Raw genomic sequence first — 16,476 nt, 5'->3', positions numbered from 1 at the left:
TATGGGCTGTGTGACTAAGTAGAAGTCCCTTTCCCTCCCTAGGTCCTGGTGTCCTCCTCTGTGGAATGGGGGGATGCTGTAGACAGAATTCACCTTGACTACCTCACAGGCTTGTTTTGAGAACCAAATGAAATGATAATGCTAAGAAAGTACTACCAAAATGTAAAGTTTGAGGTAATTCTTATTGTCATTGTCATGTGCAGAAGTGCAGCTACAATTCTGAGGGCTCGGTTCCAGAATATTTTAGAAAAAGTAATGAGATTCTCTAGTTTTGGACAAGATGGCATAGACTCTTTTCCCTGCTAAGTATGACCCCAAACGCTGGATATAACACAACAAACAATCATAAGAAGATTCTTAAAGGTGAAAGAAGAACACAGACTGGCTGGGGACCTCTAAAGTCAAGGAGCAGCACAGCAACCTAAAATCTCCCAACCACCCATCCAGAGGCAGAAGATGTCCCAGGTAGGTGCTTCTTCCCCGGTAGGAGGCACCAGGAGAGACTAAGCAGAAGCACAGCCGGCACCAGGCAGCCAGAGGAAGCACTCTCTGCCCCCATGAGCCTGGCATCTTCTGCCTCCAAATTTGGTGATGCCAGGCCAACCCACAGAAGCACCTTTCACCCTCACAGGCAGCGCAAGCAGGAACTGAGTGACAGCCCCACCAGCACTGGGCAGCCCAAGCCAGAGAAAATAGTTTCTGCTCCTGCAGGCTTGGCATCTCTCATCCTCTACCCAGTGGTACTAGATATAAAGAAGAACCAAATGGAAATTATGAAACTTAAAACTTCAATAACTGAAATAAATAAAAAATTCACTAGAAGGGCTCAATAGGCAAATATATGTGGCAGAGGAAAAAAAATAAGTGAACTTGAAGATAGAACAATAGAAAGAGACACCTGTGGGACAGAAACAAAAGACCCAACAGTCATATCACCGGAATCTTAGATGGAGAAAAGAAAGAGTAGAGCTGAAAACATATTCATAAAAATAACTAAAAACTTCCCATATTTGCTAAAAAACAAACCCGCAGATTTAAGAAGCTACAAGAATACCAAGTAAGATAAAGCCGAAGAAAGCCACACTAAAACATATCATAAGTAAAATTCTGAAAACTGAAGACAAAAATAAGAATGGAATTCATATGGGAAAAAGTCAAAGTTTGATATTATTTTGCACTGAGAAGACTTTGCATAACAACAGGTCTGACGAGTTGATATACAAATGGATAGAATTATAACACAATATAATGTTTATAATGTGTTAGATACTTAAAAGCCCTTTGACAAATATTAACATTAAGTTATTTTAAAAATCCTATGAAGTAGTTATTATTATTCTTATTTTACAGTTGGACAGAGACCCAGAAAGGCTAAATAACAAACTGAGACCCAGAAAGGCTAAATAACTTGCCCAAGGTCACACAGCTAGTAAGTGACAGAGTCCAGAATTCAAACTCAGACACTCTGGTTACAGAGTCTACACTCTTGACTACGATGCCTGGAAGTGGTCTAGTATAGTAGTATAGAATCATATACATATAGTAGTATAGAATCAACAACCAAAATTCACAAGGTCCTTATAAACTAGATAAAGAGACAAGGAATAATCCAGGATTTAGTTCCAGATGTTTTTGTTTATTTTTGTTTTATTAAGATTTTCTTTAAAATGTATTAGAGCTGGACAGTATGGCTTATATAGGCTTGGATATTAGTAACTCTCATAGTTCAGAATTAAGCTTATACTAAAGTTGCACTTGGTGGGGCAATGTTTTTTTCTGCCAGAATCATCCAGTAAAAGACATCTGTGATTGTCTTTTTTAAAGTTGAAGTTAAGCAGTTAGTCTCCTTGGCTTACTACTTTTGTTAAATATCAATGCTGATGTCATTTTCTCCACAGACCAACATGCTAAATGATTTTTATCAGGACAGATAAACTCTCAAATACAGAAAGCAGGTCTTTTCATTATCCTATTGATTAAAAGCAAAATACAAAAAAAATTAGCTACACGATATAGGCACACAACAAAAATCTTTGTCAAATTTTAACATGGCACAGGTTTCAAAATAAAATTATCCCTTTTAGAACTGGCAGGTCAATATTATCTTTTTGTTCTAATATGGGACCATTTGCAGAAATGTGGTTTCCTGTGAACTAAGAGAAAGCTGAAGTGTTCTGACACACTAAACTGTACTAACAACACCCACTGAAATGATGGCACTGTCTTTGAATGACGTTTACCCTGAGACTGGAGGGGGCCACTGGGACATACTGGTACAAACTGAGTGTTGAACACATATAACCTTAATGGATAAAAGGCAGGGAGGGAGGGAGGGCAAGCCAAGCCTCTGGCCCATGTCCCTTAAGTCTCTTCACCTCACTCCTAGGGTTCTTGAATAAAATGTAAAACTAAGACCTTAAAAAACCTGCAGTGTGGGAATTGACTGCAAGTAGAAATCAGAGAACTCTGGGGGATGATGGAAATTTTCAAAAACTGTTGTGGTGATGGTTGTACAACTCTGTAAATTAATTTTAAAAATACAGAAGTATACAGTTCTCACAGATTAATTTTATAATGTGTACAGTAGAGCTCAATAAAACCATTTGGAAAAACATCCTGCAGGTTCTCCCCATTGCCTTCTGAACAAAGGCCGAGTTCATGAAAGCATACAAAATCCTTTATGATACAGCCCTTGCTTAACTCACTTCTTGTCTTTTTTTGCCACCTGTGTTCCCCCAGACCTCTGATCCACCACTCCACCTATATTCTATTTACTGAACAACCAGCAGTTTTCAGAAAACCAAAAGTGGCTGCATACTACAGCCCTATGCCTCTCACCCTGTTCTCTCTGCCTTCTGCCTAGAAGACTTCCTCCCCACAGCTTCCTGACCAACACCAAATAGGGGGATTAAGACACACCTCAACCTGACTACTATATTCTAGGATGCTTTTCTGACTTTCTGGGTAGAACTGGCCATTTCTTTTTGTGTTCCTCCAGAGCACTCAGTCATTCAATGTCTATAAATACTTTTTCTTTAAAGGTGACAAAAGCATCTGCAATTCTATCAAAATGTCCGTGTAGCACCAGTCCCTTCCTCTCAGACCTATAAAGATAATAAGCAAGAGCGTATTGAGACTAACACGAAGGTGACACACCAAGGATGGGAGAAACACTGAGGAAGTCTCTCACACGGACAATTCTAGCAGCTTTACAACCAGTCTCCTTACAGCAGTCAGAGTGAACCCTTTAAAACATATCTAATTATAAATAAATATATATATATAATGAAAAGAGTGTAAGTTTTAGTCAGAGAAACTGACAGAGAATTTGAAGCCTGCTCCACCACTTACTATTTATATGACTACACAAGTTGCCTCACCAGTGAGCACATAATTTCCTCATCTGTAAAGTGGAGGTATAACTACCTTACAGACTCTTGCAGAGAATCTTCAAGATTAGCCACGTTGGCCGGGCGCGGTGGCTCACGCTTGTAATCCCAGCACTTTGGGAGGCCGAGGTGGGCGGATCACGAGGTCAGGAGATCGAGACCACGGTGAAACCCCGTCTCTACTAAAAATACAAAAAATGAGCCGGGCGTGGTGGCGGGCGCCTGTAGTCCCAGCTACTTGGAGAGGCTGAGGCAGGAGAATGGCGTGAACCCAGGAGGCGGAGCTTGCAGTGAGCCGAGATCGCGCCACTGCACTCCAGCCTGGGCGACAGAGCGAGACTCCGTCTCAAAAAAAAAAAAAAAAAAAAAAAAGATTAGCCACGTAAAGTTGTGCCACTTAGATATGATTTCACTTTCACTTCCTTCCTTACTTAGATTGTTGGTTCCATAATTGATATTACTGAATACCAGACAGGCTAAGAACCACACCACTGATTTACACTCTCCTCCACATGTAACCGAAAAGTGACTAATCAAAAAGCATCACAACTCAGGTTGATGTGCAGTCAGTCTATCCCATGGCATCTCTGTCTCTTTTCAAATCACAATAGTGATGTTCCAATAAGTGATGTTTATTATCAGGCCATGAGCCATCAAGGAAATATTAAACTCTGCTTAGAACACTGTTTAAGAAGGTTGGAAAATATATATCAACTATAGACAGTTTTCTTAGAAGGAAAATCAACGTGTTAGCACATAATGAAGTAACATACAATTTGGGTAATTAAATAATATATAACGGCATGCTTCCATAATAGATGAAGAATTATGGAATCTCTGTTTGCAATCCAATGTGGGTAAGAAGAAATTTATTCATTCAACAACTATTCAAACATTTGTTGAACAAATGATACATGAAAGGATAAAAGAACCAATCTAGAAGAGGTAACTTGTGATCTTCAGGTGAAATGTATGTTACAAAGCATAAGAGGAATGTTACTGTGTTCTTAATTTCAGAAAATTAACAAAAGACTCAGGGTCAGGGATAATTAAATTCATAATAAGTATGTGAAAGAATGACCAGTTCCAAAATAATCTAAGATGAACATCTCTTAGCTGATATATGGTTTCTATTAAATAGGTGACATGAGTTAAGTCATCATTAACTAGTACTTTTTCCTCTTGCCATATCAAAACTATCAACAAACATTGGAAAGCCTACCTCCAAAATGCGTGCTGAATCTGTGCAGCCCACTGCCACCACTCTGGTCTACACCACTAGTCTCTCATATGGACAATTCCAGCAGCTTTATACCTAGTCTCCCCACAGCAACCAGAGTGAGCCCTTTAAAACATATATCGAATTATATCATGTGCCAAATCAACATGTTTCAAAGGTTTCCCATTGTACTTAGAATAAAAAGCAAATGCCATGGACCCCATGATGCTTACACCCTGGACTTTGTCTGCCCCTTCGTCCTCATCATCTGCCACTGACCAATTCATATGCTCAAGCCAGTGGTTCTCAAAGGGTGGTCCCAGGACCAGAAGCATCATTACCTGGGACCTTTTTAGAAATGCAGATTTTCAGGACCCATCCCAGACCTACTGAATCAGAGATTCTGGGTTTAAGGCTCAACAAGCTGTGTTTTAACAAGCCTCTCAATGATTCTGAAACACTAAATTTAAGAATTATTACTCTAGATATCTGCTATAGTTTAAATCTGTCTCACAAACTTCATATGCTGGAACAATCCTTGAATTCATATGTTAATGGCATTTGGAGGTGGGGCCTTTGGGAGGTAATTAGGATTGGGTAAAGTCATTAGGATGGAGTCCCCATGAAGGGACTAAGAAGAGGAAGACCTGAGCTGACATGCCCTCTGAGCATTTGATGCCCTCCAACATATGATGATGCAGCAAGAAGGTCCTCGCCAGATGCCAGTGTCATGGCCTTGGACTTCCCAGCCTCCAGAATCGTGAGCTAAATAAACTTCTTTTCTTTATAGATTACCCATTCTGTGTAATTCTGTTATAGCAATAGAAAACAGACTAAGATAATACATTAGGCTTCTTTATATAGCTAGAAAATACCAAGCTCTTTTCCATCTCAGCACCTTTGAATTTACTATAGTTCTGCCCAGAATGTATCCCTCACTTCCACCCCATGTCACCACCTTGATTGCCCCTTCTCCATCAACTATGTAAAAACTCTACCTGACCCAAATTACTCTGTATCATACTACACTAATCACTACCATCATAACACTTAGTACAACCTGATTTTATTTACTTGTGTGTTGATTTTGTCTGTACACTAAAACATGTGCTCCTTTAGAACAAGGATCTTATCTTTATCAACCACCCAGTGAGTTACAAACAATAGTTGCTTAACAACCATTAAATAAATTAATGAATAAGCCCAGTATAAATCCATTTAACAGAAGGTTAGAATAACAAAGTTAGAATAGTGAAAAAAGCCACCATTGACTTGTAATAACAAGTATCCAAATTGCCTGCTTACTATGGGCCAGTTCTTGGGCTAAATCTTTTCTTGTGTTTTCCTCTTTAAATTCTCCCTAGAACTCAGTGAGGTAGAACTACAATCATCCTCACTTTAAGATGAAGACGCTGAGATATAAATAAGTGAAATAAATTACTTGAGGCTATCAAGCTGATCATTCACAGAGCCAGGGTTCAAATCCAGGCTGTCCATTTCCAAAGTTCATACACTGCACCCCCACCCACTACTACCTCTTCTGAAAAAGGTATCTGACCAGATATTTTCAACATAGATTTCAGCAGACTACAGGGATACCATGGTAAGGAAGTAGTCTTTCCAATTCAGATCTCCTACAGATAAAACCTGGGCAAAGGGGTACTCAATTCTGTCAATCGAGTCTCACAAAATTATAATGTTAACTGATGAGTATTTAGAGGATGTACATTTTAGAAGACTCGAGTACAGATGTTTAGAAAATTAGTGTCAAATTAGAAAGCATTAAGCAGACATTAAGGCAGACCAAATTGGTCTTTTCAGAAAGCTAGGTCAGGATGGGAGAAATGTGTGCTTGCTAAGTAGGCCAGGTTACTCAGAAGTGGGTCTTCTAACTCAGAAATTAGTGAACGGAGCCCAGCTTTGCCAAAGGATGAGACAGAGTAAGAAGACTAAACATGGAGCTGAAGGATTGACCTACAGGTTTTCAGGTGGAGTGGAAGGAAGCAGATTCTCTTGCCAAGACCTTCACAGCAACCTGTAGATGCAGCACTGGAACCCAGGACTCTAGCATGTTTTTTAACCATTAACCTGATGCCAGGGATGTTGAAACTGTCTTGGAACTCCACTTTGCAACAGAAATTTCTGGAAGAGATTAAAGAGATCCTATGCCTTAAGAGAGGACCAGGACATGTTCACATCATCCATCTATGGGTTTCTGGAGGTGGGGGGAGCCAATGGTGTCAGATTTTTGGAAGCACTTTATTTTCATTTCATAGTTTCATCACATTCAGAAAGGTTTGGTATATTTCCTCATCATGAAAATCTCATTCTCAAAATTCCTCTTGAAATATATGTGTTGGTCTCCAAATGATGCCACATTTGTTTATAGGACTAGATGACACTCAAGTAAAGGCATTTTACTGTGTGCAGCAAAATATACAGAACATACACTTTCACAACTCAAGCATTTATGGCTGATATCATTAATAAAACATAGCCTTAGAATCCCTCTTAATCCATCAATCAGAATCACCACTCAAACATTATGTGCCTCCCATATCATGGGTAATTGTATGGAAATAAAGAAGTATATGAGGCAGTATAGATTGAGAATTAAGAGTTTCACCCTGGAGTTACACAGACACAAGTTCATATCTTGGTGTTGTTACTTATCAACCATGAGAATTGGACCAGTTATCCATGCCATGGTTTCTATCTCTAAAATGGAATAAAAATCATCCCTAACTCATTATATGGAGGTTATAAGAATTAAATAACTCAAGTAAATACATAGTCATTATTTTACTAAAATGTGCTATGTACTACTCTAGGTGTTTTTCACATACTAATTCATCTCACCCTCAAACAATCTATGAGATAGAAAATATCATTATGCCCCTTTTGAGGAAACAGCCACAGGGAGGGGTAAAGGAACTTGCCCAAGGTCACACAGCCAGTAAGTGGCAGAGCCAGGATTCAAACCCATGCAGTCTGGCTCCAGAGCCCACATATGTAAGCACTATACTATTAAGAAGACAACAATTCCTATACTTATTAGCTTCGCGAAAGTAAAAACATTTGCAGGTTTTGCTTTAAAAGATCCAAGTGAATGCTACTAGAAAAATACAAAGAATAATGTACTTTTTTTATCTTAAGCACCAGCCAAGGAAACAAAGAAGGAGCAGAATCACTGTACCCAAGTACTGTGTGGTTATTTTAATACAGGTCAACAACTACAGCAGATGCTGGTATCCATCTTCCTGACAGGTGACAGGTAGTACCAACACTCTTCAGATCATGAGACCTCAAAATACTCATTTTATCCTGACAGTAGGGATGAGAAATAACATGTAAATCATCATGGGGAGATGGAGGCCTAAGTAAATATTCCAGGAAAAGGGCTCCTTTAGCATAAAGTAGCCTTTTTCACACTTGTGCAGACTCCAGAAAGGAGGTCCCCCATGGCTGTCAGCTCTGGTGTGTTCTGCAGATGACAGGTCTTCCAGCCAAACTGTTGGCTGGCTTTTTTCTAGCAATTCAATCTAGCATTCTGCTAGTACATACCCCAGCACAAAGCAGGCCAGGTCCACTTTATTACAAGGTTACAGGCAAGCCACAGATAAAAAGTGAGTCCTTAAGTATCAGGGATTAATAATTCAGGAAGTAATTATTTTTAGAATAATATTTAATTTCAGGAAATATGGAAGTTAAAGCTTTATCCTGTGCAGAATGATTTAAATTCCAGCTTAATTTCCATCTACTAACATAATTGTGGTACCTAATTTTGATAAAAGTACTTTGGATTTGCCTAACAACTCTGCGTGTTGAATTCCAAGGCCTTCAGTAAATCCTGGGTCACAAGATTGCTATTTTTTCCACATTTCATGAGACTTTTTGGTTAATACTCTAGGAAATGATCACAAGCAGGTTTTTACTCTCCTGATCAAAGACATAGTTCCACCTGTGACCAACTTGCTTCCTGACTATGTCAGTTTCCTGTTGCTGCCTTAACAAATACCACACCTTAGTGGATTAAAACAACACAAATTTCTTCTCTTATAGTTCTGGAGGTCAGAAGTCTAAAATGGGTCTCACAGGGCTACAATCAATATGTCTACAGGGCAGCATTCCTTCTGGAGGCTCTAGGAGAGAATCAGTTTCCTTGCCTTTTCAGTCTTCTGGAGACCACCCGCCTTCCTGGGCTTGTGGCCCCTTCTTCCATCCTAAAGCCAGTCAGCAGTGCATCTTCAAATCTCTCTTGGTCTCTGGCTCTCCTGCCTCTCACTTATAAGCAGCCCTGCAATGATGGTGGGCCCACCTGGATGATCCAGGATGACCTTCCTATCTCAAGACCCTTAACTCAATCACACATGCAAAGTCCCTTCTGCCACATCAGGCAGCATTTATAGATTTCAGGGATTAGGATGTGGACAACTGTGGAGAGCCATTATTCCACTTAACATATTGACTCTTAAGGCTTTGACTCTTAAAGTTTTTTCTCCTAATCTATAAACCCATCAAGAATATTTAAGTTATTCTTGTAACTACACACTACCTTGTTAACATCTAGTAACTCAATCTTATCATAATAAGCTATGTCAGGCTATAGTCAAGAATATTACCATTATAATATTACCTATATAAATCTGGGGATGTGAAGCATAGAAAAGAATTTTTAAATCTCAAGTTTTGCATTTGTGTACTTATATACCTACCAATTTATAGAGTTTGAAATTTTACAGAATTTGAGGTTTGGTAAATAAGGTTGTAAATAAAGTTTGACAATATATATCACATCTTCACTTAACATATCACTTCATATATTTTAATTATTAAAATGTGTGCTAATGAAATTTCAACCGTAATTAATCTCCTTTCTACTGAAATGTTTCAATAGATCCATGAGCCTAAACAAATCTCCCTGGATTTTGATCAATAATATTTTTACTCTTTAAGAATAAAGAATTTATGAACTATGATCTACAGTTTATCCCACTATTTCAAATGACAAAATCTTATCACTGCTTTAGCTTTAAAAGTATGTCTTCCCACTTTTAAAGCGCTTTTTCTAGATAGCCATACCTACTTTCTTCACTTAAGTAGTTGACACTTACATAACACTACACACATATAGTTGTATGTGTCAATACACATGAAAGAGGAGATAACAGAGAAAGTGTTAATCTACCTATATTATATCTTTGGATATTATCAAAGCAATTTAGAAAGCTTTATAACTGAAAGTTAAATATGAGAAAGAAAAAAGACAGTTTCATGTCATACAGACGAAGTTAAATAGAACATTTTCTGAGCATGGTTTACATGTGAGACTTTGTTCTAGATGCTGTATGCCAACACTATTCCCAAATATATATTTTTTCAGTGCCTTCAAAAGAGGCTGTTATGCTACCTTAGATAACCCCCCTTCTAATCTGCATGATGCAATTCACTGCTATCTGCATGACATTCCACTTGAAGTGCACAGTAGAGCATTGTGCTTTCCATCAGCAAATATCTAGAGTTATGTGGGTGTTAAATGTCTCTTCCAAGGAGTCAACGGCAACTCAGGAATCGTTCTCAACTGCACCCCTGAGCTGGCAGCCATCCAGTCAAGGTTCCCTAGACAGGCAGCATTGTCACCGATGTCACACCAAGGGGCCTGTGTTTCAGATGTTTCTCTTTCTCAACAAGCACATCAGTGTGAACTCAAAAGAATGAAAAATAGTTCCATGTGATATTCATCCAGTTGTTTTGTTCTGGAAGTAGCAATGATTAAGTTACAAACCATGAATTTAATGCCAAACTCCTGTGCTCAGGTAGGCATGACAGTAAACTCTCAATAGCCTATAAAAAGGAAGATGAAAGGATAAAGGTAAATCCAATTTACAGAAGAATCAATACTGTCATTAACAACACTAATAGGGAAGGTTCTATGATTTTTTTAATTTCCTCTTTTTTTTTTTTTTAGCATAAAAACAGAAGTTAATGGGTCCCTCTCAGTTTGGAAAAATCTGAGTGACAAGCCAAAACCAATAGGTTTTGAAAGGGGGCTGTGAATAAAACGCAAAAAGTGCCTAATTGGAGTCAAGAACCAACTCACTATAACAATTGTAGAATCTAGATGGCAAGTGTAGGTGTTCATTATACTAATCTTTTAACTTGTCTGCATGTTTGAAAAAAAATCAAAATCAAAAGTTGGAAATAAAAAAGTAAAATAGAAAAAGAAATAATTCATAAGATATTGTTGAACCCCATGGGCTTTGAGAAATTTGCATAAACTTGAGGCATATTCAGGCTGACCGGTTGTCTCCTCTCTCCATATACAGCGCCATGCCAAAAAAATTACATAAAATCTACTATCTGAGAAAATGGGAATCCACATTGCTTCATAGCTCTTCTGAATGAACAAAATGTGACTGGTACAGACTTAAAATCATTACAGAAATTTCCTTTTGCAGATCATGTCACACTGACATGTACTAGAATAGCAATTAAAATATTCTAAACCCATCCCCCTCTCCATGTAACTATCCTTGTCATACTCTCTTGAAGTCAGAGTACAAATTGCTCCAGGGCTAAGTGATGACAGAAACATCTCCAAATTACTCCTGGTTACACAGACTCAAAGATGGGAACAATGAAGTTCTAATGCCTACACACTCCTTAGTGAACTCAAATTTCCTAAGACAATGAATGATCAAAATAGAGTCTTATGAAAGCTTCTACATAAAAGACAGGAAATAAGACCCAAATCAGGAGAGTGGGGGGAGCCCAGGAGGAGGGAGATACATATCCAGCCATCATTTAAGATCAATTCATGGATGACTCCCTAAAACACCACAGAAAATCTGACACAAAAGCAAATGCACTGAATGATGCATGCCATTCACTATCACAACTGAGAACTCCAAACATTTTGTTGATATTAGAAAGTGAAACAAATGTTCCTGCAAAAGTCAAATGAGATCAAAAGCACCATGTTTGCACTGTAGCCTGGGTGACAGAGCAAGACCCTGCCTCTAAAAAAATTAATAATTAAAAAAAAAAGCACCATGGTTTACAGGCAAGGACACTGCCATGGCTGCACAGACCTTTAGTATCTCAAAGCATTGTGCAAATATCTGTGTATTTCTTTCATGCAACATGAGCATTAACTTGCAAATTTTAAAACCCTCTGATTTATCATTCCACCACTTCACTTATTTGTAAAACCAACTAAAAAGGTATTAAGAATTTCAAGATGGCAACATGAGAGCATCAGATCACATGCAGGGGCTCTTCTCAGCTCGGGCTGTTGAATCCAGGCCTGCCCATATGAACTGGCAGAGTGAAGGAGAGATGTGGGGTGGAGTAGGTCAAAGATGCTGCAGGCTGCCCAAATGAAGGAATGTGGGAGGAGAAAGGGAGCAAAAGGGCTGGAAAATGAAGGGGTGGGAGGCACATTCAAAAGAGCAGGAGGAGGAAGAGTACCTGAAGGCGGTATGATAGAGGTGGAGAGGAAAGGGCTAGATCAGGGGTCCTCAACCCCAAGGCCACAGACTGGTAGCAGTCAATGGCCTGTTAGGAACCAGACAGCAGGAGGTGAGCAGCTGGCAAGCGAGCAAGACAGTCTGTGCTCTGGCTCCTGTCAGATCAACTGAGGCATTAGATTCTCATAGGAGCATGAACCCTACTGTGAATTGTGCACATGAGGGATCTAGGTTGCATGCTCCTTATGAGATTCTAACATCTGATGATCTGAGGTAGGACAGTTTCATCCTAAAACCATTCCCCTGCCATCTGTGGCAAAATTGTCTTCCGCAAAACGGGTCCCTGGTGCCAAAAAGTTGGAGACTGCTGGGCTAGATATCTGGATGCAGTTCACCACCCACAGTGGCTCAAAGTCGCTCCTTGTTTTCTCTTTCCCTGGGATCCTCTCACCACACGCCCAACATAGGTTATCACTCTTTCATGCTTGAAGGGCCATGGTCCCCTTTTTATGTTTTTTGAACAAGGGGACCCAAATTTTCACTGCGTGCACAGTGGGCTCTGCAAATTACATAAGTGGTTTTGCCTAGAAGATTTAGAAGATCACCAGTCTAGATAGAGAATTCTAGAAAATAATTCCTGAGAAAGGTCCCCTTTGATGGAGTAATCTTTTAAAAATTTATTCCATTTGCAGATTGTCTGTTACCTCAGTTAATAAAAACATTGACTGTTAAATTAAATGTTGACACAAATGATCTTGTCCTGTGGAACCATAGCCTCCTTTTCCTCTCTAAGAATTCCAGTAAACTAACAAATTGGAATCTGAAAGCCCCAGGCTGGAAATCTAGGAAGATGACAGAAAACATCGTCCTTCAGAGTAGCAATTCCTGAAACCTCCTACCCCAGGTCCATGCCTTAGCTACTCTGAAGGAAACATGACCTTTCCTCAAAGTAAAAACAAAATGTAAGGAAATAATTATAAAAATTGATGCCTAAAGAACAAACCCTGGGAATCTGCTATCCAGACACCATCAAGCCATGAGTGAGTGCATACCATGAAAGGTTTATCAGCGCAAGGACAAGGGCCAAGAGCAGACTAGTAAGCAGTACCATAGCAGTCATGAAATAAGACTAGATCATCATAGGGAAGGCATAGAATTTTCTTACAATTCTTCTTTGCTCAGAGCTCTATAAAAGCACTAAAGGGGTCTACATTTTTTCAAATAATAGGGCTATTTATATAATCTGTTAAATTACATTTATGATTGGCCCCCAAAAAGTGGCTTTCCAGGAACCTTGAGAAATCTTTTTATCTCCAAGAAAAAAGAGTATTGAACTTTAATATGTTTTTTATTATTTATTTTGTTATTATACTTTAAGTTCTAGAGTACATGTGCACAACATGCAGGTTTGATACATAGGTATACCTGTGCCATGTTGGTTTGCTGTACCCATCAACTCGTCATTTACATTAGGTATTTCTCCTAATGCTATCCCTCCCCCAACCCCCACCCCCCGACAGGCCCCAGTGTGTGATGTTCCCCGCCCTGTGTCCAAGTGTTCTCATTGTTCAGTTCCCACCTATGAGTGAGAACGTGTGGTGGTTGGTTTTCTGCCCTTGTGATAGTTTGCCGAGAATGATGGTTTCCAGCTTCATCTATGTCCCTGCAAAGGACGTGAACTCATCCTTTTTTATGGCTGCATAGTATTCCATGGTGTATATGTGCCACATTTTCTTAATCCAGTCTATCATTGATGGACATAAGGGTTGGTTCCAAGTCTTTGCTATTGTGAATAGTGCCGCAGTAATGTTTTTTAAAAGTGAACTCAGATTCCTGCTCTGCCCCTTCCCCTAGCACCTTGCTCCTCATTTGCATAACAGGTAGAATGACATTGGCCAACTCCCCTCACAGTTAGGGTGAAGTGGATTGAATAGTATACCACCAAAATTCACATCTACCTGGAAACCTTAAGAGTGATTGTATTATTTTCTCAGGACTGCCATAACAAATTAACACAAACTTAGTGGTTTAAAACAACAGAAATTTATTCTTGCACAGTTCTGGGAACTAGATGTCCAAAATCAAGGTGTTTATGGGACACCTTCTCTGAAGGCTGTTGAGAAGAATCCTTCCTTGCCTCCTCCTAGCTTCTGGTGGTTTCTGACAATTCTTCATGTTCCATGCCTTGTAGCTGTCTGACTCCAATTTCTTCCTCCTACTTCACATGGCTTTCTTCTCCCTGTGGCCTCTCCTGATCTTGTAAAGACACCAGTCATTGGATTTGGGACTCACTCTAATCCAGGATGACCTCATGTTGACTAATTATATCTGCAAGGACTCTATTCCCAAATAAAGTCACATCCTGAGGTTCTGGGTTGATATGAATTTTGGTGGGGACATTTATTTAACCCAGTACAGTGACCTTATTTGGAAGCTGGATTTTTGCATATATAATTAAGGATCAAGATGAGCTCATATTGGATTAGGATGCCCTAAATCCAATAACTGATATCCTAATAAGAAGTGGGGAGGGCACAGAGAGAAGGCCATGTGACGCAGGAGGAAGAGACCTGAGTGATGAGACCAGAAGCCAAGGAATATGAAGATTGCCAGGAGCCACCAGACGCTGGGAAGAAGCAAGGAAGGTTCTTCCCCAGAGTTGATGGAAGGAGCATGGTCCCACCAACCCCCTTGATTTTGGACTTCTGGCCTCCAGAACTGTGAGGGAAAAAATTTATGTTTTAAGCCACCTGGTTTGTGATAATTTGCTGCAACAACATTAGGAAACTAACCAGGAGAGGGGAATAGAGTGTAGAGGTTTTTAGCTGAAAATAGTCTATAACACTTACAGAGTTTTCATTGAACACGAACACACACACACACACACACACACACACACACACACACACACACACACACACACACACAACTAGGAAGAAATGCTTCTGTTTCAAGACAAACTCCAAACATATGGTCAATGTCAATGCTGATTAAATTAAATGAGCATGAGTCAGAACTACTTGAATTCTATTGAATCTATGCCTTTAGTCAGCTGTGTGGAAGAAAACATGTTTACATGGACTAGGATTAAGCTACTAGATATTTCCTTTATTTATTCATTGATGTATTTGTTTATTTAGTGGAGTGGTGTTTTTAAAAAAGAAGGCTCTTTACATTGTTTATTCAGGAAATCCTTGCTAAGGAAACAACTGGCTCTTGATAAACAAACGATTCTTGAGGAAATTAAGAAATGTAAACAGAGATGCAAATATGATGTGCAATTTAAAGCATTTACTCCCAGCAGTGCTTAGGAATCAGGACAGGATGAGGGCCCACCACCCAGCTGAGCTCATCATCCTGCCTCAGCCTCCGTTTTCCAGAAAGTCTGGTCACCTCAGGAGCAGTGGAGACCCAGAACTTCTAAAATGGCTTATAAAGGAAACCACCCACAAGCCTAAAGAGAAAAGAATGAACTTAGAAAGCAAGAAAAAGTCTCCAGTTGCAATCTCCTCACAGAGCTTTGTTCTCTGAGTCCTAGCTCTGTAAAAGCACCAAGGTAAAATGAAGGGCCAGGGTCTTGGGTAATAAAATAACCCCTTCCCTAATAAAACCAACTTATTTAGCATCACTATGTGTTTTTTGTTTTTCTTAGAGAACAATGTTATATCCTTAGAAGCACACAAAGTAGGACTTAAAAGAAGTTATTTGTGGTACTGTCAGTAATAAAATCCCTCTGAATGATATTCAATACAGAGCTGTCTTTTGCTGAATTCTCTGGTGCAGAAAACTCTATAATGAACTTTCAGTATAAGGCTGGAATTGGTAGAAGGTGCTATGTGTCTGTGTTGGTTATTCTCAACTACCTTGGATCTGTTCTCCACCCTTTTTTATGCCTGGGGGTGACTGTGGATGGGGCATCCCTGGCTCTCTGGTCCTCTGGCTTCCTGTTGAGTTTCTGTTGGAGGCACCAGCAGATCAGAAAGTAGAAAGGGAAGGAAGTTAGGGTAGACAAGGCACTTGTGGACCATAGGAAGCTCACACTGGGGCTGACAGTGACAGGTGGGATGGCTTGTCTCATAAGCAATATCTTGTCTCCAGCCCTGCCCGTCCCACTGTGGTTTCACCCTCTCCCCTGCTGGGTCAGGCCCCCCAGTGGTGGCAACAACCCCCTGCTGTTGCCAGTCTCTGGGGGCCTTACAAGGCTTTGGATTCTGTCTACTCTGCCCAGACACCTACGGTAAAGAGCACCTTCATCAACAGCTCTAAGTTAAACCCTCGGGCCTGCCTTGGTTTCCAGCCAGAGCCATGACCAAAGGTAATAATGCCAACATGTATAAATCACTTTTAAAGGTTTCTATGTTATTTACAAATCCTAACCACGCAAAAGATGACTTTACCT

General features: G+C 39.7%; 1 protein-coding gene across 7 annotated transcripts in view; it reads right to left on the bottom strand.

Annotated features, from left to right (window-relative positions):
* PDE1C (phosphodiesterase 1C) overlaps window positions 1-16,476 on the bottom strand; it is a 692,034-nt gene that overhangs the window by 242,448 nt on the left and 433,110 nt on the right. The gene's annotated exons all lie outside the window — the stretch shown is intronic.

This window comes from Symphalangus syndactylus, chromosome 9, assembly GCF_028878055.3.
Source record: "Symphalangus syndactylus isolate Jambi chromosome 9, NHGRI_mSymSyn1-v2.1_pri, whole genome shotgun sequence".
In the NCBI taxonomy this organism is placed as follows: domain Eukaryota; kingdom Metazoa; phylum Chordata; class Mammalia; order Primates; family Hylobatidae; genus Symphalangus; species Symphalangus syndactylus.
The sequence above is the reverse complement of the archived record's forward strand: the minus strand, read 5'-3'. Positions and strand labels throughout refer to the sequence as shown.